This window comes from Cibotium barometz, chromosome 57 (genome assembly GCF_041138505.1).
Source record: "Cibotium barometz isolate CiBa-2024 chromosome 57, ASM4113850v1, whole genome shotgun sequence".
NCBI lineage: Eukaryota > Viridiplantae > Streptophyta > Polypodiopsida > Cyatheales > Cibotiaceae > Cibotium > Cibotium barometz.
The window spans coordinates 32903876-32927291 of record NC_141102.1 but is presented as its reverse complement, the minus strand read 5'-3'; the positions used below and the strand labels follow the sequence as shown (position 1 = coordinate 32927291).

Below are 23416 nucleotides of genomic sequence, written 5' to 3'. Positions count from 1 at the left end.
CCCACTCTCTCCCGCACTATATGGTTTGTATATTGACACAAAAGAGGAGGAGAGATAGACCTAATATACTGTGTAGCGACAAAACATGCTATATATACAGTGATCTTGCTGATTCATAGCTTCATGTAAATGATCTTGCTGATTCATAGCTTCATGTAAATGATTCACAGCTTCATGATGCATATCAAAGATCCTTGCAACCCTCTACTTGCAATCAGACAAGAGAAGCTCCTGTTGATCCACCACTGTGTCCTTGCTGTCTTGCAAACTCTGACAAATGGATCCTCTTGCTCTTTAAATGATGATACTAACGAATGCTGGATGATCCTATTTATAGGTAAAAGGTATGAGTTCGTAAAATTCATAATCAAGTCGGTTTTGCCACAAAACATTGACCAAAAAATTATATTTTGTGTCTAAACTATGCCCAAAAGGCGTCCCAACCATTGGGCTATGTCTTGGGCACTTCCAGGAGCCTATAGGGCTGCAAAATCTATTCTAAATCTGCCCATATAGTTGCTAATGAGAATAAACATGTCTATGAGCTCCGATTCCATTCTAGTCCAATTGAAGACTCCACTTCATATCCTTCGGCTCGATCCCCAAGCTCTCTAACTTGGTCTTTGGATCTTCTGAATCACATGTAGTCTCTTCCTCCTCCTCATAGAATTCGGAGAGATTTTTTGGAAGCTTCTCTGAAACTGTCATGCTGACCTCATCCTCCTCCAAATAGAATTTGGAGAGATCCACCTCCTTGGGAACTATCAAGCTGACCTCATCCTCCTCCAGATAGGATTTGAAAAGAACCACTTGCTCGATCTACGGTTCTGGTTTTGGATTGCCTTCTGGCTCTGGCTCTGGCATCGCGGGTAATGGCACCTCTTTGCAAACATCTTCCTCTATAATATCGTCTCGCAAGAACTCCTCTCTTGGAAGCTCCTCTTTCCTTGGGTCAACGCTCTCGATCTTGGGCTACTTCACAACCCTAGGTGATTCTACCGTGGCCTCTAGCCATGTTGCCATGGATGGTTTTATCGCTTTGAAGAGCTTTAAAAACACTTTATGAATCTGTGCTTGCCGTGCTTCTAATTGAAGCAATTTTTCTTTAAGCCTTGCAAGAAGCCATGATGCTTCTTCGTTTTCAATCTTCTCCAACAAAGCCTCTCTTCCTTGTCCAAGGTTGTTAGAGGCCTCAAAGGCGTTTGGTACAAGGCGGGTATGGTACGCACCTCGAAAGACTCGTATTTTTTAGAGACGTTAGAGGCGTCTGTTATAATATTTATATATAATATTAATAATAGATACATATATATATAGATAGTGATAGATAGATAGATTATTAGAGAGAGAGAGAGAGAGAGAGAGAGAGGGTGTCACCTAGTGTGTAAAAGAGAGGGAGAGACAGTGTGTATCAGAGAGTGAGAAAGTGTGTTAGGGACTGCCTTCAGCAAGGTTTAAGCCTTAAGGAAGGGGGAGAGAGTGTGTATGAGAGAGGGAGAGACGAGAGAGAGAGTGTGCGTGAGTCTTGAGAGCTTAGAGGAGCCCTTATAGCCACGTCTAGAGACTCAAACGGGCACAAACAGGAAAATCCCAAATGGTAAGAAATGGGCAGAATCCAGAAACAGTAAAAAAATAATAATCAATTATGCCCAGATGCCTTGAATGCTCGGAAGACTCGTACACCTCAAACACCTCTAACTATTAGAGGCGCGCCTCGTAACAACTATGTCCTTGCCAAATTCCTTCCTTCATATCTTCAAGGCTTTCTATCATGATCGAAGTGAGAGAGTGTCTAAAAGAAGCCTTTTCCTACCTAGGTTAGACCTACGCTATGTCTTTTGCATATCCTACCCTACATGCAACCTATGCTACATGAAAAAATAGGTGTAAACCCTAAAAATAAAAAACCCTAATTTGGTTTTTTCACTTTCCACATTGAATCTAGGACTGACAACACTGTTACTAGGACTGAACTCATGTGTGGTCAATAGACGAATTAGCCATTCTAATTCCTCAACATTTCCCTCGCTGGCTAGTACATCTATATGACCCAATTCGGTTTTCATTACAGGATAGCACATGTGAAATATCTGAGAAAGGTACAGATGATACCTCTCAACAAAGGTGGGAGTGGATGAAGTGTGTGATGCTCATGCATCTGCCATATCTGCAAACACAGATATAGCATCAGTAGGTTCATGAAGACAGGTCAATCTTGTTTCTAATTGTGTGCGGATAACTCTCCTCTTAATGTGCTCTTGCTCTTTTTACTATTTTTCTTTTCTTTTCTTTTCTTTTTTGTGTATGAAGTTATATATATACATTCCCTCGTATTTGGCAGTTACATGGTCAGGAGAGAAGGTTAGGGAGAAAGCACTAGAATGTTGAACGTGAGTACATGCTCCCCTCTTCCTTGGGTAGATCATTTTTTTTGCAATGATGTTGTAGCCCCTTGGAACCAATTTGTCCAGTGGATTATAGGTGGTGATGTGGGCAGATAGCTTGATAGCTTTTTATGACCCTTGTGGCCACATCAAGTTGCAGAGATAGTAGTGTACGCTCCCACGAACGAACGGAGCATATGGCCTCCGACGATACATTTACAAGGGGAGACGTAGACTCATCGGTTTCTTGGTGGGTATTGACAAAGGTAGGTGTAGAGCGTGCAGAAACTTCTATATCAACGTGTGAATGGCATGAGGAGCTAGAAGCTTCCTGTCACTCCCCCCTTCCTGAGCTAGATGGTATCGTTCGATATCGTTTGGGAATCCAAACTAGCTCTGGAAGAAGTGGTGTGAAGTACTCCGTTACCTTTCCCTTACCATGGTCTTGAATTGTCGTTGGGGTGGCAACATTTGGCTTACAAGATTTTACAGGCGATGCAGAGGAATTCAGCTTATGTTTAGGGACCCAAATCTGGTCATTCTCTTGGTACTACCCTTGGACCGCTAATAATATTTTAGGAATCCAACGTGATGTTACCTTGCCTTTTCTAGGGCGGATAGCTGCTTTCCTACTACGAGCCTTCTTGTCTGAACGAGATTGAGCAGTAGAGGTAGCCGTTAACGAAGCTTTTGGGACCCATTTGTATGTACTCTTCGGTAAAGTAAGCGGAGCCTTGGGGGCCACACTGCCTGTCTCCACTCTTGGCATTGAAGCGTTAGAGAGGTGCAAACAATCAAAGATGGTGTAGCCACTTGACTTTGTGATTTTTCCTTATCTAGCGTTTTGTCCTGAGTTGATGGCTTAGGTGCGGGACCCTAAGTGGTCAGACTGAGAGCTGGTTCTTGCGTTGTAACTCGCCTGGTTGCCCAATCAATATTGCACTTGGTGGCTAACATTCATTTGCGCCCTAAGTTTACAGTTTCCTGCATAGTATCAGCAGGCATAACTAAAAAGCTTTGAACCACAGTCCCCTTGTCATAGGCAACAGGAGTGTGCAGAATTCCCGAGACAGTGGTTTTCTTCTTATTGATACCCTTAACTTGGATGGTGCTCTTGGATAAGGGTGGTTTTCCAAGTTGACACCACACTCCATATGACAGCAAATTGTGTTGAGCTCCCGTATCCAATAATGTATTATATAGCACCTTCCCGTAAGGACTCTGTAGCTCAATTGAGTATCGTAGAGGTGGGTCAGATTCTAGTGAATCCTCCTTTGCCTCCTCGAAAAATGCTTGCATAATCTCCAAGTTGGCCTCTCGTTGGCACCTAACACGCTGCTGACGTTCTTTAGCTTCAACGCTCGCTTGTATCTTCTTAAGCTCAGCCTGTTCTTTAGCTGCCTTCTTCTGACGGATTGCATGTAATTCCTCTTGGCTTAGGGGATCATAGTATCTTTTGAATTTACTCCCATTGAAGAATCCAATGGTTTCAACTCCGTCAAGAGTCTCCACTCGGATGGTACCTTGCGGGGTAATTTCACATACTCTGTACGGTCCCTTACTAGCATATTTTAGCTTCTTCTTTTCGTTACGCACTCGATACATCAGGACTTTATCCCCAACTTTGATGTCCTTGTTTTTCAGGTGGCGATCAAACCATTTCTTCCTTCTAAGAGAGAGAGTAGAGAGAGGAGACACCACACTAGGGATCGAAATAGTCTTGGGCCGATCCTCCACCCCTCCCCCCCCCCCTCCCCCCCGAGTTATACTAAATAAAACTCCTTGGAGGAGTCTTGAGTACAGGTTCTCAAAGCTAGAGAGCTCTCTTGTCTTTTTACATGTCTTAAGAACTGAATTTATAGTTTTTGCCCAAAAGCACTTAAGAAAAGCACTTCTCTTTTTAGTAATTAAAAACAAACTAAACATTTCGCTTCTCTTTTACATACAACCGTTATATGTCAGAAGACACAAACTCGTGCACACATGCTATAAGAAAAGCTCTTACTAGTGTGGTTAGACAAAGAAAACTCACAAACAAGATCTTTACCTGGAAAATAACAGCTTATGCAAAAGTAGTAGACAAGATACGAGAGAATGGTGTATCAAAAGGGGCAAGAATACAAAGATGGCAGCCTCCCACGCCGTGCACTTCTGTGAAAGAAGCTTAGATGGTTGCTTGAGAAGCTAAGGGAGTAGAGTGGCTAACAACGGAGAGGGTATGCTAAGTGATGAACTCTAGACTTACTTCTTGTGTGTGAAGGAAGCATGGGGTGCCCTTATATCGAGCAAACAAGGCCCCTCCCTAGGCGGCACTATCCTAGGTAGGTAGGAAGCTTCTAGTGAAGCTTCCCTCTTGCTAGGTGTCATGTGGGAAGCTTCCTCATGCTGGCCCCTTAGTTGGAGTAGGTTCCCACATACCTTCTCGATCCAACTTGTGCAAGACCCCTGGTTAGGGCCCGTAGAGTCTAGGCAAGGGCCCAACTTTGATGCGTATCTACCCGACCTGCATGCCGTTAACTCCTCAACGGCCCGCTCCTATGAATAGCCAATCTGGCCATGTGCTAGACCTACCATAATCATCCAGCGACGTAGGCCATCGTCTAGTGTATAAACTAGGCTTATGTGTAAAGTTGATCAAACACGACTTATCCTCATAAAGGGGGCCTTACAAACATGAGCAAGCTTCACCCATACAAATGTAGAGTGAGGGTGGACTTTGATATCCAACACCCCCCTCAATGGACACCCCATACGACTAGGTATCCAGCCCAATGCCAAGCTTCCCCCAATATCAATCAAGCTCGTCCTTTATCAAAGCTTTGGTGAACATATCTGTGCAATTCGCTGACATATGGCAGTGGACAAGCTGCACCTCCTCCTGTAAGATAAGCTCCCACACAAAGTGGTAGTGAACCTCAATGTGTTTGATGCGAGCATGAAAAAATGGGTTCTTTGCAATTGTTATGTAACTCTGATTGTCACAATGTAACATTGTAGGTTGCTCCTGCTTTGCATCCATGTCCTCCAAAACCCATCTAAGCCATAAATCTTCAGGGGCAGCTAAACAACTGGCCTTATGCTCACTCTCTGTTGAAGAGAGGGCCACCATTGCTTGCTTCTTGCTAATCCAAGAAATAGGTCCTGATGCAAGCATAAAGCACCAACCTATAACTAAGCGTATGGTATCAACATCACCAGCCATAAAGCACCAACCTATAACTAAGCGTATGGTATCAACATCACCAGCCGAGTCTGAATCACAAAACCCACTGAGAGTTTTCCATGAAGAGTGGTTTGAAGTATAGGTGATGCCATATGGAAGAGTCTCCTTCACATATCGTAGCAATCGCATCCCCGCCTTCCAATGACTTTCTCATGGCTTGTTGTTAAACCTGCTTGCAACATCAACTGACTTGGCAATGTCTGGCCTAGTATTACACAGAAAAATAAAGCTCCCCACCTAGTGCATGTACATAGTCTCGTCGAACTATCCTCAGTAGATAGCTTTAACCTAACCTCCATTGGCATTGCCGCCGGTTTATAGTTAGTCATCCCAAATGCTGCCAAAATCTATGTGGCATATCTTTGTTGAGAGATGAAGATTCTCCCTGGCTGCTGATGAATCTCTAGATCCAAGCAATAATGCAAGAGCCCCAAGTCTGCCATTTCGAACTCCTGTTTAAGAGCTTTATTTGTCAACACAATCTTCTCATGATGACTACCTATAATGATCAGGTCATCCACATAAACAACAATATTCATGCACTTCCCATCCTCATGAAACACATATGAGTTTGAATCAAATGGACTCTGAATCAGACTGATACTCTTCAAGTAAGCATCAATCCGCTAGTACCACGCCCTTAAAGCCTACTTAAGACCATACAAGGCCTTGTTCAACCTCCATACCTTGCTTTCTGAACCAAGGATCTCAAAACCTTGGGGCGGTTCAACATACACCTCCTCCTCGAGGTCCCTGTTTAGAAAGGCAAATTTCACATCCATCTGATACACGAGCCATTTGTCCTCAGCTGCCAAAGCTAAAACTGTGCAGCTTGTTGTCATTCGTGCTGTCTCCTAGTAATCAAACCCTTGGAGCCTGCTGCATACCTTGCTTTCTGAACCAAGGATCTCAAAACCTTGGGCCCGTTCGACATACACCTCCTCCTCGAGGTCCCCGTTTAGAAAGGCAGATTTCACATCCATCTGATACACGAGCCATTTGTCCTGAGCTGCCAAAGCTAAAACTGTGTAGCTTGTTGTCATTCGTGCTATGGGGGAAAAGGTCTCCTAGTAATCAAACCCTTCTATCTGTGCAAATCCTTTTGCCACAAGCCTAGCCTTGTACTTCTCCAAAGTGCCGTTACAGTTGTACTTGGCTTTGAACACTCATTTTGAGCCTATGACTGCGCGCTTTGGGGATCGATCAACTAGACATCAGGTGTTATTCTGCATGATGGAATCATCCTTTGACTGCATGGCTTCCATCTAACGAGAATACCCCCAAGCCCCCTCAAAAGAAGAAGGCTCCACCACCTCTGATGTAAGGGCATAATTCACCAAGTTTGCTTGAGCCCTCCTTTGTTTCTCTATCCTCCTGGATATCCTTATGTCAAAAGTTGGCCTGTCATTGATAGCCAATGGCGGTGCTCCATACTTGTACCACTTAGGGAGTGAGCTATCCTTGTGATGTGGCACAATAGCCTAATCTTCCTCCTCTAATTCCACATAATGTTAGACTGCCTCCTTCCCGTCTCTGTGCAGAGGGGAGGCTGGCCTCGTAAGCATTGGGGGTGTGATGTCTTGGATTTCTTCATCCTCACTGTGAGATGAGGAAGTTGAGGGGGCTTCCTTCATCTCCTGAGACTCCTCTTGAAACTGGACATCTTTGCTCACAAGGACCTTCTTGGCCTTTGGGTCATAGAGCTAATATGCTTTTGACTCTATCCTAGAAAGATGCATTTCTTGCTTTTGGGATCAAGCTTCTACCTCTCTGCATCTGGAACATGCACAAATCAAGTGCAGCCAAAGACTTTGAAATGAGCAATAAAGGGCTTCTTACCAAAATAAGTTTCCTGCAGCGTCTTGTTTGCCACAACCTTTGTTGCACTCCTATTGAGGATGTACACAACTAAGAGTTTGTGCCATCTCCACAATAGTGCGGTTCTTGCACTCTCTAACACTATTCTGTTGTGGAGTATAAGCGGTGGTTAATTGGCGTTGATGTAGCATGCAAGAGGTTGATCGTCTTAACACACAACAAAGCCTTCTTTATACCCGTGAGTTTGTGCAATTCCATTTAGAGAGAGAGTAGAAGACAGAGAGAAAGCAGATAAGAGTCGACACAGTATTGGGTCCCAATTTACCCACAAAAGGGTCCCTCCTTGCAAGCAAGAGTATTTGCTTATATTTCTTTGGAGAACTTACATTGAGTATGAATGATGACTGAGGATTGCCAGACCCAAGGATGATGTAGACCAAACGCAAGCTGATCCGAGCCCTCCCCCCCTTCTGCCTCTCCAGAGCACTCTCGTCGCCCCCCAACAGCCCCTAACCCAGAGCGGAGGCAACCGGCGGGATCACTACGTCGCTTGATTTACCAATTTTCCAAGTCAATAGAGATAACCATTGCTGCCTCCCCGATGAGGGCTCTAGTCTTTGGCAAGTAAGGCCACTTTTGCAAAGGAAAAGCATGAGCCCTATTTAGAGCTGGTCGACTCAAAAAGGAGAGGGGTGCCTGAATCGTAAAAGGAAGAGGAAAGGGCTGCTTTTGGAGGATGCGCAAAAGCTGGCAGCAATTAATGCTCCCTTTCTCTCTCTCTTCTGGCCGCCTTCGAGCTGGTGGTTGCAGTTGTGTTGCATCTGCCTTTCTCTGGTTGCCTACAGATTGGCAGACTACAACATCAGTGTGTATTCTTTTCCTCTCTTTTCTCCCACTTTGAAGCTGGTCGCCTATAGGCTGGCCAACAGCTGTGTGCTACTACCTTTTTGGCTGACAACAGCAGACTGGAGAATCCCACCTTGTGGTTGCAGCAGTGTGCTGGCCGTACAGAAAACAGGCTGGTTCTCTATCTCTCTTTGTTGACTGGATTGTGCTGAGGAGCAGGCCGTACAATTAGAAGTCTTTTTCTTTACTGGCTCTTTACTGGCTGCTCTTCAAACTGGCTGTACAGCAATGTCTTTCCCTCTCAATAGTGGGTTGTTTTGGGGCAGGGCCTCAATGCTTTCATAGACGAGGCGTCCTACGAGGCGAGATTCAAAGAGCCATAGTGGGGGGACCCATAGACATTCTTTTCCTCCAAGAGCATCTTCTCTCAGAGGGGCGCACCCGCAGATGCGGGAAGATTCTTCCACGTAGGAGACACTTTCTGGTCCCCATCCTTCAGTGAGCAACTGCTGCCAACAGTGACTAGCTCAGGAGTCACCATCCTCAAGCATGCACAGTGGATTACCATTACTATTGGAGAGGATAGCGTTAGCTTTCTCAACATTTACTCTCCGAACGCTGTTGTAGGTAGAGCCCTCTTTTGGAGCTCAATACGGCAAACCCTCCCTCAGGCCGACTTTTGGTACTTGGGCGGTGACTTTAACATGATAGAGGCAACATAGGACAGACTTGGAGGTGACACGGCCATAGTTTTAGGAGCAGAGTACTCAGCCTGGGAGGAGATGATTCTTGCAGTCAGGGGACAGGACCCTTGGCGTCTTCCAGAGTTTGGGCATAGCCATGGAAGACTTTGCTTCTCGAGATCGGATAGGAGGAGCACCGGCCCCAATCTCTCTAGACTTGACAGAATTTATGTTGATGAGTGGGCTTGCAACCGAGGGGGTAGGATTGGTATTTTGGCAAATACTTCATTCTCTGACCACGCCCCGGTTATTTTGTCCTTAGAGGACCCCTGGAGGCATGATAGACATGTGAGCTCAAGGATTCCTGACAACCTCATTCAGGACCCCGAGATTTGCACCAAGATAGAGCAGATATGGACAGGACTGTATTTTCTTGCAAGCTCTGCTGCGTGCACATTGGATGCGGACTTTAGGGGAGATCAACCATTTCTTGCAGGAGGCAGCCCAGAGCCAACTAGAGGGTTTCGAGAGCACGAGAGGAGTTTGAGGAGTCTTGCCTCTTTACAGCGGCTTGAAGAGAGGTCCCCGGATAGCCAGTGGATCGAGAGTCAGCTTGCCACTACTCGCACAGAGATTAGATCCATAGAAGAGAGGAGGGTGGAGTTCAGGTATCACGCCAAGGCCTCTTTCTGGACTCAAGCAAGCGATAGAGTCATAGGGGTTTTGAGATAGCCGACCCCCACAAGAGGAGAGACGGTATTCGCAGCACCCCCCCCCCCCCCCCCGAGTGAGAGCCATCGTCACGGACTTTTTTCGATCCCTCCTCACTGGTGCTGCAACATCTCCACAGGTGGTGGACGCACGCGAGAGGGTCTAGCGGCATATGAGGGAGGTGGTTCCCCCTTCTCTTTGGTCATTCTTATTGACACCATTTACTGCTGAGGAGTTGACGGAGGCATTGACGGCACTTCCCAAGGGAAAATGCCCGAGAGTAGACGAGCTTCTAGTCTCCTTTCTTCGCCATTGGGACCTCATGGAAGGTGGCCTTCGAGCTGCCTTCAATGAGACTATGATCACAGACGTCATGCCCGAGAGGCTCTTAGAGGGCTTGATTCACTTGATTCCCAAGGAGGGTGGTGACAGATTGGAGATCCGACAGCAGGAGACTTCAACCTTTTCTCCCAGACTTGATCCACGGCACTCAAACCGGCTTTGTTCAGGATCGGAGCATTCTAGACAACATCTTCACCTTTTGGGAGGAGACAGCTTCGGCCAGGATGCGGCGGCAGATCCTCATTGTGCTACTCCTAGACTTTGAGAAAGCTTATGATAGGGTGGATTGGAGCTTCAAAAGCAGACAAGCTTCTAGTCTCCTTCTTTCTTTGCCATTGGGACCTCATGGAAGGTGGCCTTTGAGCTGCCTTCAATGAGATTATGATCACAGATGTCATGCCAGAGAGGCTCTCAGAGGGCTTGATTCACTTGATTCCCAAGGAGGGTGGTGATAGATTGGAGAACCGGGAGCAAGAGACTTCAACATTTTCTCCTAGACTTGATCCACAACACTCAGGCCGGATTTGTTCAAGATCGGAGCATTCTAGACAACATCTTTAGCTTCGGCCAAGATGCGGCAATAGGACCTCATTGTGCTGCTTCTAGACTTTGAGAAAGCTTATGATAGGGTGGATTGGAGCTTTCCCAAGAGCATACAAGCTTCTAGTCTCCTTTCTTCGCCATTGGGACCTCATGGAAGGTGACCTTCGAGCTGCCTTCAATGAGAATATGTCATGCCAGAGAGGCTCTCAGAGGGCTTGATTCACTTGATTCCCAAGGAGTATGGTGACAGATTGGAGATCCGACAGCACAGGAGACTTCAGCCTTTTCTCCCAGACTTGATCCACGACTCTCAGACCGGCTTTATTCAGGATCGGAGCATTCTAGACAACATCTTTACCTTCTGGGAGGAGACAGCTTCGGCCAGGATGCGACAGCAGGACCTCATTGTGCTGCTCCTAGACTTTGCGAAAGCTTATGATAGGGTGGATTGGAGCTTTCTAGACGGCACTATGAGCCGAATGGATTCCCCATGGAGTGGATTCGTGGAGTCTCGGGACTTTACTCAGCCTCACACAGCCAGGTTCTCATTCAGGGAGCCCGTGGCAACAAATACCCTCTCCCACTCGGTTAGATAGGGATGTCCTTTGGCACCTTACCTCTTCCTATTCGTCGCCGAGGCCATGAGTAGTTTTCTCTCCGCCCAAGAGACCAAGCTTCAGGGATTGCATCTTCCCCTCCACATGCAGGAGGAGCTGTGACTTGGTTGAACACGATGCTAATCAATACACTAAGATTTAATGGAGAACATGCTCAATGCAAGTAGTAGTTTGCTAAATTGACAAGAGACGCACAATGAGCCAGAACGTATGGCCTCTCCCTCAAATAAAGTATATTGATCTTGGGAGAATCAAGTACATAGTGTCATGGGCATTTCTGACCAGATTTCCATACCAATGCATATGAATACAGTATTGCAAACAAAGTTGTTGTCAGTATAGACTTGCAACTCACACTACCCTCTAGAGTGTCCATACTCTCTTCCATCTGCTCTCTACAATACATGGTAGCAACAATCTAGAAAAGAGCATGTAGGACAAGAGAAGACTACACAGGGTATGTGATCTTGAAATTCGGTTCCTCCCTCCTGCTACTTGCTTCCATATTTAAGCATAAAAGCTTACCAATTGCAGTAGAGTCGATGATAGCGGAAGTCTTCGCGATGGAAGTGCTTAAAGTGTTGAAATCTTCAATTTGTTGCAATTCTTCGCGACAAAGGTCTTCGAGAGGATGAAGGGAACCCTAGAAAAGCTTCCCCTATTGTTTAAATTGAGAAAGGAAGGCTAAAATAAGGGTTTTTAGCAAAAAGACCAAAAATTACAGCAAGAAAGAGAGCTGTTTTGCTGAATTTCAATCATTGGGAGTGTAGGAGAGTGAATAGCATCCAGAAATACTCTTGGAAGCTTGGAAAACACCTTAGCAAGCTTGGATATGGAGTTGAAAAGAAGAAAGTGCAAAAAATACAGCCCCAAAAGCCCTCATGAAGGAGGCGCCTTCTTCTAGAGAAAGAGGGAAGAGTGAGGTGGTGAGGTAGGTGCTGTGTGGAGCAAGCTAGAAAGAACACAAAATGGGCTACTCCCTTTGTACAAAGGAGATAAGGTCTAGACGGTGGACATTGGGTTTTGTCCACCTCGGGACATCAGTGTGTATGAACACCAAGCTGGTCATAATTTATAAGTGAGTTTTGGTCGTCCAAAACTTAATGAAATGTGTACACACTCACTTATAAATTAGTACTAATTTCTAAGCCTGGGTGTGCGCTCTTGCCGCACGTATCGGAGCTAGGGACTTGCCAAGCACCGTGTGCGAGCCACGAATGGCTGCAAGCACACAACCAGGAAACCAGCAAGCTCAAAACAGGGAGCAATGGTGTGTCACTCACCGCTCAGACCGCCATCGTGAAGGATTCTCGCGCCGCGATAAAGAAGGAGTCGGCGCCGCCGCTCTACCGTGCCGCCACGCAATGCTCGATCGCTACACACTCTCTCTCTCTCTCTCTTTATCTGCCTCAGACGATTACCAAAACCCTACAGGGCAAGATGGAAGCAGTAAGAGAAGGATGGGTGAAAGTGGTCAAGAAAAACATTAAGAAAGAAGTACAAGAGGACACGCACATGGTCCAATCCACACTAGATGAAGAGAAGATGAGGAGAATCCGTCGCCTGAACATACGCGTGACAGGTATTCCAGAGACAGAGGGGTGCTCCCCTGAGGCGGACGGCCGAAACTTATGCATAAAATTAGGCCATGCGGAGGATGCACCACTTCCATTCACCAAGATATGGAGGACAGCCCCACCCAAGGACCCCACCCAAAGTAAAGCCCTAGTGCTACAGTTCGCAGACGAAGTGAGCAGGCAAACCTTCATGAGACAGAGAGTTATTCTGAGAAACCTACCAGGGAACCCCATCTACTTTGATGATGACCTAACTTGGATGCAGAGACAACAGAGGAAATCATGCATGCCACAAATTAAAGCAGCACGTGCTGAAGGAAAAAAGGTACACTACAGAGACGGCCATGTATACATAGAGGGCAAGATGGTGGCATAGCGCCATATGGCCTATGAGACACAGGAAATTATCAAGAAGCACAAGGAGATATATGCAGCAGTTTGAAACTGCAATGGGGCTCTATGGACACATCCAAGCAGACTAGAGGAGGTTATGGAGAACTGAGACATCATGTTTCTGACAGAGACACATGAAAGCCCAGAGAGAGGCTTACCACGGGTAGTAGAGTACCAGTGAGAATCAATGTATAGATAAGGGATACAACAAGACACTTCCAGAGGCTCAGGTGGGATCGCTATACTATTCAGACGAGCACTACACCAACCTATCAGGGTGGTGTCGAGAGACCCAGAGGCACGCTACATGTGGATTAGCCTACAGCTCTCAGAGGTGAGAACAGTTTACTTGGCAATATACTACTTCCCGCCGAAGGGGTCGAGATGCAACACAGGTCACATGGAGGACCAGATTGGAGGAGGAGAGGAGAGAGGGGGCGCTTCCTAGTGAGTCTCCATACGCCACTCTATCCGTAGATATCCTACACTATTCGACCATGGGGGAGATTCTCCTGATGGGGGACTTCAATGCATGCACACAGAATCGACAGTGTGAATCATTCGACTTCACAGATCCCCTCATCCTACAGGCACTAGACGATGTAGATGCAAGGACCACGAGGATGTCAGAGGACAGTGGGCCAGACAGTACAGGTTATGGGCAACACCTTCTGGACCTGGGAGCTAGACACCATCTCGTTATTTATAACGGGATGTCACAATGGCCAGAATCGAGAAGACTCACATGTTTCCCATCATCAAGAGGCAGCAACACTGTGGACTACATATTGGGCTCGCGGGAGAGCAAAGACTTGATAGACTCTTTCACTATCCCTACATGCACCATTGGTGCGGACCATACTTATTTAGCTTTTTCTCTTAGGAGCTCTCTTGATCTGCCACCCCCGACCACTACGGCATCTCGTACCATCTTCTACTTTACCCAGGAGCTTGCAGACGTTTATGATTCAAAAGTACATGATGGCCTCTTTGGTATGGACCCTACAGCATCCATCGATGTACTGACGGCCCAACTTTCACACAACTGCACACAGCAGCTAGCCACAGCTTTCCACACCATCTCCAGACAGGAGAACCACCTAGATCCGAGGACATGCCCTAGAATAGATGGTATAATAATGAGTGCAGAGAGCTTCATCGACATCTCCGAGCCCAGATAGCGAAAGGGAAAATAACACAGCAACAGGCCAGTAGACAGATGCGGTCTCTTACACGCCATAAGCGACGCACATATGAGGAGGCTCAATACTGGGACATCTACCACATGCTCATGAGCAAAGATGCAGCCACTGCTTGGCGACGACTCAGAGAGCCACGCCTCCCCACCTCGATTACTGATCCTCAACGCTAGCAGAGTTATGCAAAAGAGCTTTATGATGTTCTGCAACAGCCACTCATCCCTCGCCCCACTGAGACTCCACCGACCTCATCGGTTTTCTTTACTACCGATATGGTATCTCGAGCTATACATAGATTCCAACATGGGAGAGCTGAGGATCACACCGGCTTACAGGGTGAGCATTTTATTTATGCAGCTGACACACTCTCTCCTTTTATTGCTTACCTCTTTAACAGGGCTCTGGTAGAAGGTTTCCCGACTGAGTGGATGATGCACACTATTGTACCGATCCACAAAGCTGGGGACATGTTGGACCCCGGTAATTACAGGACTATCATGATTGGTCATACCTTGGCCAAACTCTATGGGGCTATCCTGGAGGCAAAATTGAGCACACACGCTGAGAGGGAGGGGCTACGTGTCCCTGGTTAGGCAAGTTTTTGGCGAGCCTTCTCTACTATTGATCACATTTTCACCCTGAGATGCCTGATTGACCAAACTTGGGCACGGAGACGGAGACTCTATTGTTGTTTTGTGGACTTCCGCAAAGCCTTCGACACAATCCCGAGAGAGCGCCTCTTCCACCGCTTACACACACTGGGCATACTCCCGACATGATGTGGGGGATTTACAGATTATATGAGCAAGTGTTTGGACGAGTTAGATGCCCAGGGGGACTATCAGATATGATTGCCAGCACCATTGGTGTGAAGTAGGGCTGCCCTCTCTCCCCGACACTCTTTGGCTTATACATCGACGAGGTAGCAGACTACGTCATACACGGAGGAGGCTCTGGGATTGACATCTCAGGTACGATTGTACACATTCTATCATATGCTGATGATATCATTCTTGTGTCGGATACTCGGACAGGGCTACAAAGGCATCTACAGGCCCTGGATACTTTCTGTGCGGAGCGAGGACTCACAATGAACCTTGGGAAAACCAAGTTTATGGTCTTTCATACATGGCACCACAACTACACCACAGAGAGATCGCGGCCATCCGGTCTCGACACCAACAGGAGATCCAGGAGCAGCTGGCACATTTTCGCTCTGATCCAGGACGCATGTTCCAGACATTTACGGCATCCTCAGATCGGATGTATGACATATTCTACCTAGACTATGGGACTGAATGGAGTTAGGAGTAGATAACATATCATACTTGTATCACCCCTTCAGCATATAGAGATGCATTAGTAGCCCTAGTACTCCATCCACACCCTCTCGTTTGTACACCACCATTGAGTCCCCTATGTCGTGTTGTCATACTTGTACATTTTATTCTCACTCCACATTTTCCTCTTGATGATTGGAGGAACATCATTGTACTACTTGTTTGTCTCATAGGCCAATTTTGGCGTTTATTGCAGAAGTTAATATCTTTCTTTCTTTCACTCACTCTCTCTTACACACACACACACACGCTAGGAAAAAAGATCGAGAAGATGAAGCAAGAGCACTCCTTGTATTCAACACTCCGAGAATGAGAGGTTTTAGGTTACATTTGACTTCTATATGTGACCTGGCCGTTCACACATGGGCGCGCCCACACATGGCCGGCCGATCCTAATCATTATCCTAATGAAATTCGAGGTGCACCTCTCATCGGCGATCACCCAATCCCCTTACCCTTTACATGTGTTGCCAACAAGCTCGGCCCATGACTCAGAATACGTAAAATAATTATATGACGTAAAAAGTAATACATCTCAATGTCCACCATAGGTTGATATTCCCTTCTTCCTTATGTAGATTCCGTCCTCGGAAGCTATGGTATGGTAAGCTCGACAGGGTTTGTTGTGGTAGACTGTATCTGCAAAACAGGGAAGTAGAGTGAAAGCATGCTTGGTCTTCAAAAGATATAGCATATATGATTTAAAAAAAAATCAAGCATGTAAGACCACAATGGAAGTATGCCATGAGAACCTAGTTTAAGAGGTCACATTAAGGAGCTAGCGTAGCAAATTAACAAGAGTTTAAAACTATTGAAAGTAATTGAAGAGTTAGCAAGGTATCGAAGGTTAATCAAGGTCTACAACTAGCCTAAGTCAAGGAAAATTACCAAGCTTAATAAATAAACAGATGACCACAATGTGTCTATTCTAAGAACAAGCTAATCTCAAGAGCTTAAGGACACAAGAAACATCAGAGTCATAAGAGTCTTTTGTCTTTATTTCTTTTATGCACGTGACAATTTTTACAAACAATGGCGACCTCCCTAAAGCAAAACTAGCATCGACCCTGGTGCCATGTTTACCACAAGGCCTTCTCCAGGAATCTACTAGCTCACCTTAGGCAAGGCTACCCCCTACCAACCCAGGGCATCGGTCTGGAGTGGAATACTCCTCGCCTACCAAGTATCAATAGGACGATAGGCCGACATGAAAGCGCATAACAGACATACATTGCCATTTTTTGTAGGCCTTTCTTTTTATTTTTTATTTATCTCTTTGGATTTTTGCTCCCAAATTATCATGCGTTCTTACATCCTTTCGACAAAGGGGTAGAAGCTATGTCTTAGAGGTCAACACACACAGCCAGGTTGTTCAAGCATTAAGATGGTTTTAACCCTAGACCTAAGACAACCATATTCCAAGGTTAACTAAAGACATCATGCATTCCCAAGAATTTCTAAAATAAGGTTAAACTCAATTAATGATTTACACTAGCACCTTATGCAACTTCAAAAACTAAGTAGTGCTTGACAAATTCCATGTGGTCATGCATTATAGTTCATGCAATCAATTCAACAGTAAAAATGAAAGAGAGTGGGCATGGAAGAATTACACCTGTATTTTGGAGATCTCCTTTATTCGATGAGAAATGCCCGCAATTTGATGTAGATATCCATGTATAAACATTGCGACAGTCCCAAAACTATGAAAGCGAACCCACAAACTTTTCAACCTGTACAATTAACTAACAAGCACGATACCTCGAGAGGCATATCAGTGGGAAAAAATAAGAACTCGTTTAAGGACACAAAACTAGAAACAACTTGAAAACACTAACCTACCTACCAGCCACCACACTAATACTGAGGATCAAGGTAAGAAGATGTTGTAGAGTTCTGGCTGAAGCCCTAAGGCTTAGCCTCTATCCGCATCATCAAAATAAATAAAATCAGCCTCGGTAGTGCCATGAGTCTCATCCGTCCATTCATCGTCAATATATCTTCTTCGCCCTCCCATCCACATAGACTCGTCAAGAATGTAACTATGCGAGGATAGTCATCCTCTGGAAAAGTAAAGACTTGGACTATCGGAGATACATCCTCTACGGAGTAGGAGTCAGTCGTGGTCAATAGGCGAATTAGCCATTCTAATTCCTCAACATTTCCCTCGCTGGCTAGTCCATCTATAAGACCCAATTCGGTTTTAATTACAGGATAGCACATGTGAAATATCTGAGAAAGGTACAGATGATACCTCTCACCAAAGGTGGGAGTGGATGAAGTGTGTGATGCTCGTGCATCTGCCATATTTGCAAACACACATATAGCATCAGTAGGTTCATGAAGACAGGTCAATCTTGTTTCTAATTGTGCGGATAACTCTCCTCTTAATGTGCTCTTGCTCTTTTTACTATTTTTTCTTTTCTTTTCTTTTCTTTTCTGTGTATGAAGCTATATATATATATATTCCCTCGTATTTGGGAGTTACATGGTCAGGGGAGAAGGTTAGGGAGGAAGCAATAGAATGTCGAACGTGAGTACATGCTTCCCCCTTCCTTCGGTAGATTATTTTTTTTGCAATGATGTTGTAGCCTCTTGGAACCAATTTGTCTAGTGGATTATAGGTGATGTGGACAGATAGCTTTTTATGACCCTTGTGGCCACATCAAGTTGCAGAGATAGTAGGTTCGCTCCTACGAACGAACGGAGGATATGGGTTCCGACGATACATTTACAAGGGGAGACGTAGACTCATTGGTTTCTTGGTAGGTATTGACAAGGGTAGGTGTAGAGCGTGCAGAAACTTCTATATCAACGTGTGAATGGCATGAGGAGCTAGAAGCTTCCTGTGACTCCCCCCTTCCTGAGCTAGGTGGTATCAATCGATATCGTTTGGGAATCCAAACTAGCTCTGGAAGAAGTGGTGTAAGGTACTCCGTTACCTTTCCCTTACCACGGTCTTGAATTGTCGTTGGGGTGGCAACATTTGGCTTACAAGATTTTACAGGCGATGTAGAGGAATTCAGCTTATGTTTAGGAACCCAAATCTGGTCATTCCCTTCGTAGTACCCTTGGACTACTAATAATATTTTAGGAATCCAACGTGATGTTACCTTGCCTTTTCTAGGGCGGGTAGCTGCTTTCCTACTACGAGGCTTCTTGTCTGAACGAGATTGAGCAGTAGAGGTAGCCGTTAACGAAGCTTTTGGGACCCATTTGTATGTACTCTTCGGTAAAGTAAGCGAAGCCTTGGGGACCACACTGCCTGTCTCCACTCTTGGCGTTGAAGCGTTAGAGAGGTGGCAAACAATCAAAGATGGTGTAGCCACTTGACTTTGTGATTTTCCTTATCTAGCGTTTTGTCCAGAGTTGATGGCTTAAGTGCGGGACCCTAAGTGGTCAGGCTGAGAGCTGGTTCTTGTGTTGTAACTCGCCTGGTTGCCAATCAATATTGCACTTGGTGGCTAACATCCATTTGCGTCCTACGTTTACAGTTTCCTCCATGGTACCAGCAGGCATAACCAAAAAGCTTTGAACCCATAACCAAAAAGCTTTGAATCACAATCGCCTTGTCATAGCCAACAGGAGTGTGCAGAATTCCCGAGACAGTGGTTTTCTTCTTATTGATACCCTTAACTTGGATGGTACTCTTGGATAAGGGTGGTTTTCCAAGTTGACACCACACTCCATATGACAGCAAATTGTGTTGAGCTCCCGTATCCAATAATGCATTATATAGCACCTTCCTGTAAGGACTCTATAGCTCAATTGGGTATCGTAGAAGCGGGTTAGATTCTAGTGAATCCTCCTCTGCCTCCTCGAAAAATGCTTGCGTAATTCCCAAGTTGGCGTCTCGTTGGCGCCTAACACGCTGCTGACGTTCTTTAGCTTCAACTCTCGCTTGTATCTTCTAAGCTCAGCCTGTTCTTTAGCTGTCTTCTTCTGATGGATTGCATGTAATTTCTCTTGGTTTAGGGAGTCATATTATCTTTTGAATTTACTCCCATTGAGGAATCCAACGGTTTCAACTCCGTCGAGAGTCTCCACTCGGATTGTACCTTGCGGGGTAATTTCACATACTCTGTACGGTCCCTTACCAGCATATTTTAGCTTCTTCTTTTCGTTACGCACTCCATACATCAGGACTTTATCCCCAACTTTGATGTCCTTGTTTTTCAGGTGGCGATCAAACCATTTCTTTCTTCTATCCTTCTCTACAAGGGCATTGTACACCGCCAATTGTCTTTCTTCGTCTAACCGCTCAAGGATATACAAACGCTCTACTAAGGGATTACCATCCCAGCCCTCTTGAGTAGCAACACGAAGACTAGGAATGACAAATTCCCACGGCATGACTGCTTCTTGGCCATATACCATCTTGGCCACTTTGTACGCAATACGATAGGCCCATAAAGCTGACGTAAGCTTTAGATTCCAATCCGTGCGATGAGCCTCAACTGTCTTTGTCAGAATAGAGATTAAGGTCCTATTGGTACTCTCGGCTTGGCCATTCGCTTGCGGATAATAAGGAATAGATTTATAATGGGATATCATGAAATTTGTTGTACAACAATGCTTGAAGATCCACATAGAAAACAAACTTGGTGGCAAGAAGGTAATAACGAAATTTCTTTATTGCATATATCATTGCCAACCCTTCTCGCTCCGTAGTGGTGTAGTTCATTTCAGCATCGTTCAACTGGCGACTCGCAAAGCTAATGGGGTAGTCTAGTTTATGTTCTCCAGGTTGAGTTAGTACACACCCAATAGCAAAGTTTGATGCATCAATATGCACATGGAAGATTAAATCCCAGTTAGGCATTCGCAAGATTGGAGCACTCGCCATGGCCTTCTTTAATAACTCATATGCACGGTCACAATCTTCGGTCCAAATAAACTCGATGAGAAGCTTGTACAATGGTCGAGCTATCTCAGCGAAGAATGAAATAAACCTTCGATAATAACCAACATGGCCCATAAAGCGCTGGACTCCCTTATAGTTGGTGGGTGGGGGCAATTCCAGAATGACCTTGATTTTACTTTCGTCGGTGGAAATCCCATTTTTGGACACTATATGCCCTAGAATAACTCTGTGTTTAACCCAGAATCGGCATTTGAAAGGATTCAATGAGATGCGATATAATCTACACCTTTCAAATACTTTTCGTAAACACATCAAGTGCTCCTCCCAAGAGGAATGAACACAAAGATCATCTAAGAAGGCTTCACAAAAGTCCCTTAGATATTCCTTAAAGGCTGTGTTTATCAATCGTTGGAATGTTGCACGTGCATTGGTTAAGCCAAAGGCCATGACGCGAAAGGCAAACACTCCAAACTCCATTATAAAAGCTGTTTTAGCTTGGTCCTCTACTGCAATTGTGATCTGATTATAACCAGAGTACACGTCTAAAAAGCTATAAGCCTCCTTGCCTGGAACTCTTTCAAGCACATGTTCTGAATACGGCAAGGAGTAATGATCTCTTCTGGTGGCTGCATTAACCTTTTTGAGATCAACGCACACTCTGAGTTTCCCATTCTTCTTTGGTACAATGACTATCGGAGAAACCCATTCTGAGTGCTCAATACGGTATATGAATCCACATTTTATAAGCTTTTCAATTTCCTCTTGTACAATCTTTGCATACTTAGGATTCATTGGGTAGGGACGTTGCTGGACTAGTTTAGCAGTGCTAATCATTGGAATTGTGTGTGGCACCACAGAGGGTGGAACACCCTTCATATCATGGTATGTCCAAGCAAATATGTCCTTGAATTCTTTAAGAAGCATCTTAAGTGTAGCTTCTTCCGTCTTGGTGAGGTCTTGAGCAATAAAAACTAGTTTAGACTCCTCACCTGGATCTGCTAGTTCTATCTCCTTAACTACTGCCGGGCCATCGTAGACACCGCTACTCCCATTGATAGGCGTTCGTTGGGCTTTTGTGTAGACGACTTTACGTTCCCCCATGGTAAAAGATTTGAAATGCTCGGGTGCAGGGTGTAAGTCTACCGGTTCTTGTTGTGCCATGCTTTTTTCTTTAATTTCCGCTTCCTTTTGTTGCTGAGCTAGCTCTCGGTTTTGACGCCTTCTCGCAGTACGACTTAGTTTCGGCTTCTCTTCGATTTCTAATTGGGCGATGTCATGAGGTTGCAGACTACACCACATGACACTTTGGAGGTATTCTCCCCAATTATCCACTAACTTCCGATGAGCGTCATAAGCTCCTACATAACTAAGCCATTCTGCAGTGAATCTCTCTTTGTTTATTCTAGCTCGTACATTAGCTCGATAGCGTTGTTGCTTATGTCTCGTCTTCTTCTTACCTAGTTTTTGATTTTTGTTTATATCAGATTCAGACTCACTTCATCGATCTTCACTTGTGTCCCCCTCACTCTCGGATGAACCGCAAGAGGTTACTGTCCTAGGCCTTGAGCACGTGGCTTCCACACCTGGGTGAATATTCAATTCATACCCCCTATCAGGCTGAGAGTCAGTTTCTTCTTGAGATTCGGACTCGGAGTTGCATTGGTCAAAGTCTTCGCTACTTTCAGTGTCAAGGGAGTTTGCCACTTTCTTGCCATCAGAAGTCAAGTGCATAACACCTATCATGTTTACTGGCACTAATGGTCGCATATCTTGCCCCTCAGGTGCTACCCAACTTGTGCCTCTATTTTCCCATATGTCTATGATTGCCGCTAGGTGTACCCAATCTACGTTATCTGACTCAGTCATGCCCGGTAGCACATCCATATAAGGAGAATCTTCCCCATCATCGGTCTCTTTTTTGCATGTATAGCAATACTTTAATGGGGCTGAGTGAATAGTGGTATCCGATCGATTATCAATGATAACCTTGCTTCCTAAAGGATGTGCGCGACCATTCTCAAGATCAACTCGAATGACAGAGTCCTGGAATTGTAAGTAGCGACCAGTCATGCACCATTTGTGCTTCCCTCATGAAAGGACGTCCTAAGATCATTTGATATGACATAGAATGCTTAGAGAAATCCATTACAATGAAGGTATGCCTTACCTTGTATCCCAAAACCTTGATCTTAAGGTCCCTTAGCATTCCAATAGGTTTAGCTATAGTTCCGTTTGCCATCTTAACCACTATGTTTGTGACTTCTAGGTGAGGTCTTCCCATAGATTCCCAGCAGTTTTTAGTCACAATGCTCACTCCAGTACCACCATCAAGGATTCCCTTTAGAGTTAATCCCTTGGTAGTAATGGGGAGGGTTGCATTAGATTCGTCACCTTCAAAGTACTGTCCCAACTTGTACAGGTATTTCAACGACCGAGTCTTCATCTTGGTTGGGCTGTAGATCCAAATGTTCCTCCACATCTTGAAGCATGCCGGGTCTATCCATATTTACAAGTGGTGACCCCACCTTCAGTTCTCCATTGAGAAATGCCCGAAGAGCTAAGAAAAGCTCAGGATCTCCGTATAACTTGGATATGATCGTGGTTCTCATTTCAGAGGACATGAAATCCATTAGTTTGGACACATTCAATGGTACTTTTTGAGATATCGGCCCTTGACTAGGGACTGGTGAAGATGGAATCACTTCCTCTTCGATGGGGTCACGCATTCCCTCACTAAACATTCTTTCAAGCAAGAAGGGTGTCTGCCCACTTCCTGATGTCCTATCCTCACTTTCTTCCCGAATGATACTAGGTATAGCTAACGGTTTATGGCTCCTCTAAGGCTGAACTTGTGTAGGAAACACTATGTCTGGGAT

The 23416-nt window shown here is 45.3% G+C and overlaps 1 protein-coding gene across 1 annotated transcript in view; it reads right to left on the bottom strand.

Moving 5' to 3' along the window:
* The window catches only part of LOC147606663 (uncharacterized), a 62238-nt gene that overhangs the window by 7120 nt on the left and 31702 nt on the right, over window positions 1-23416 (bottom strand). The window lies entirely within an intron of this gene.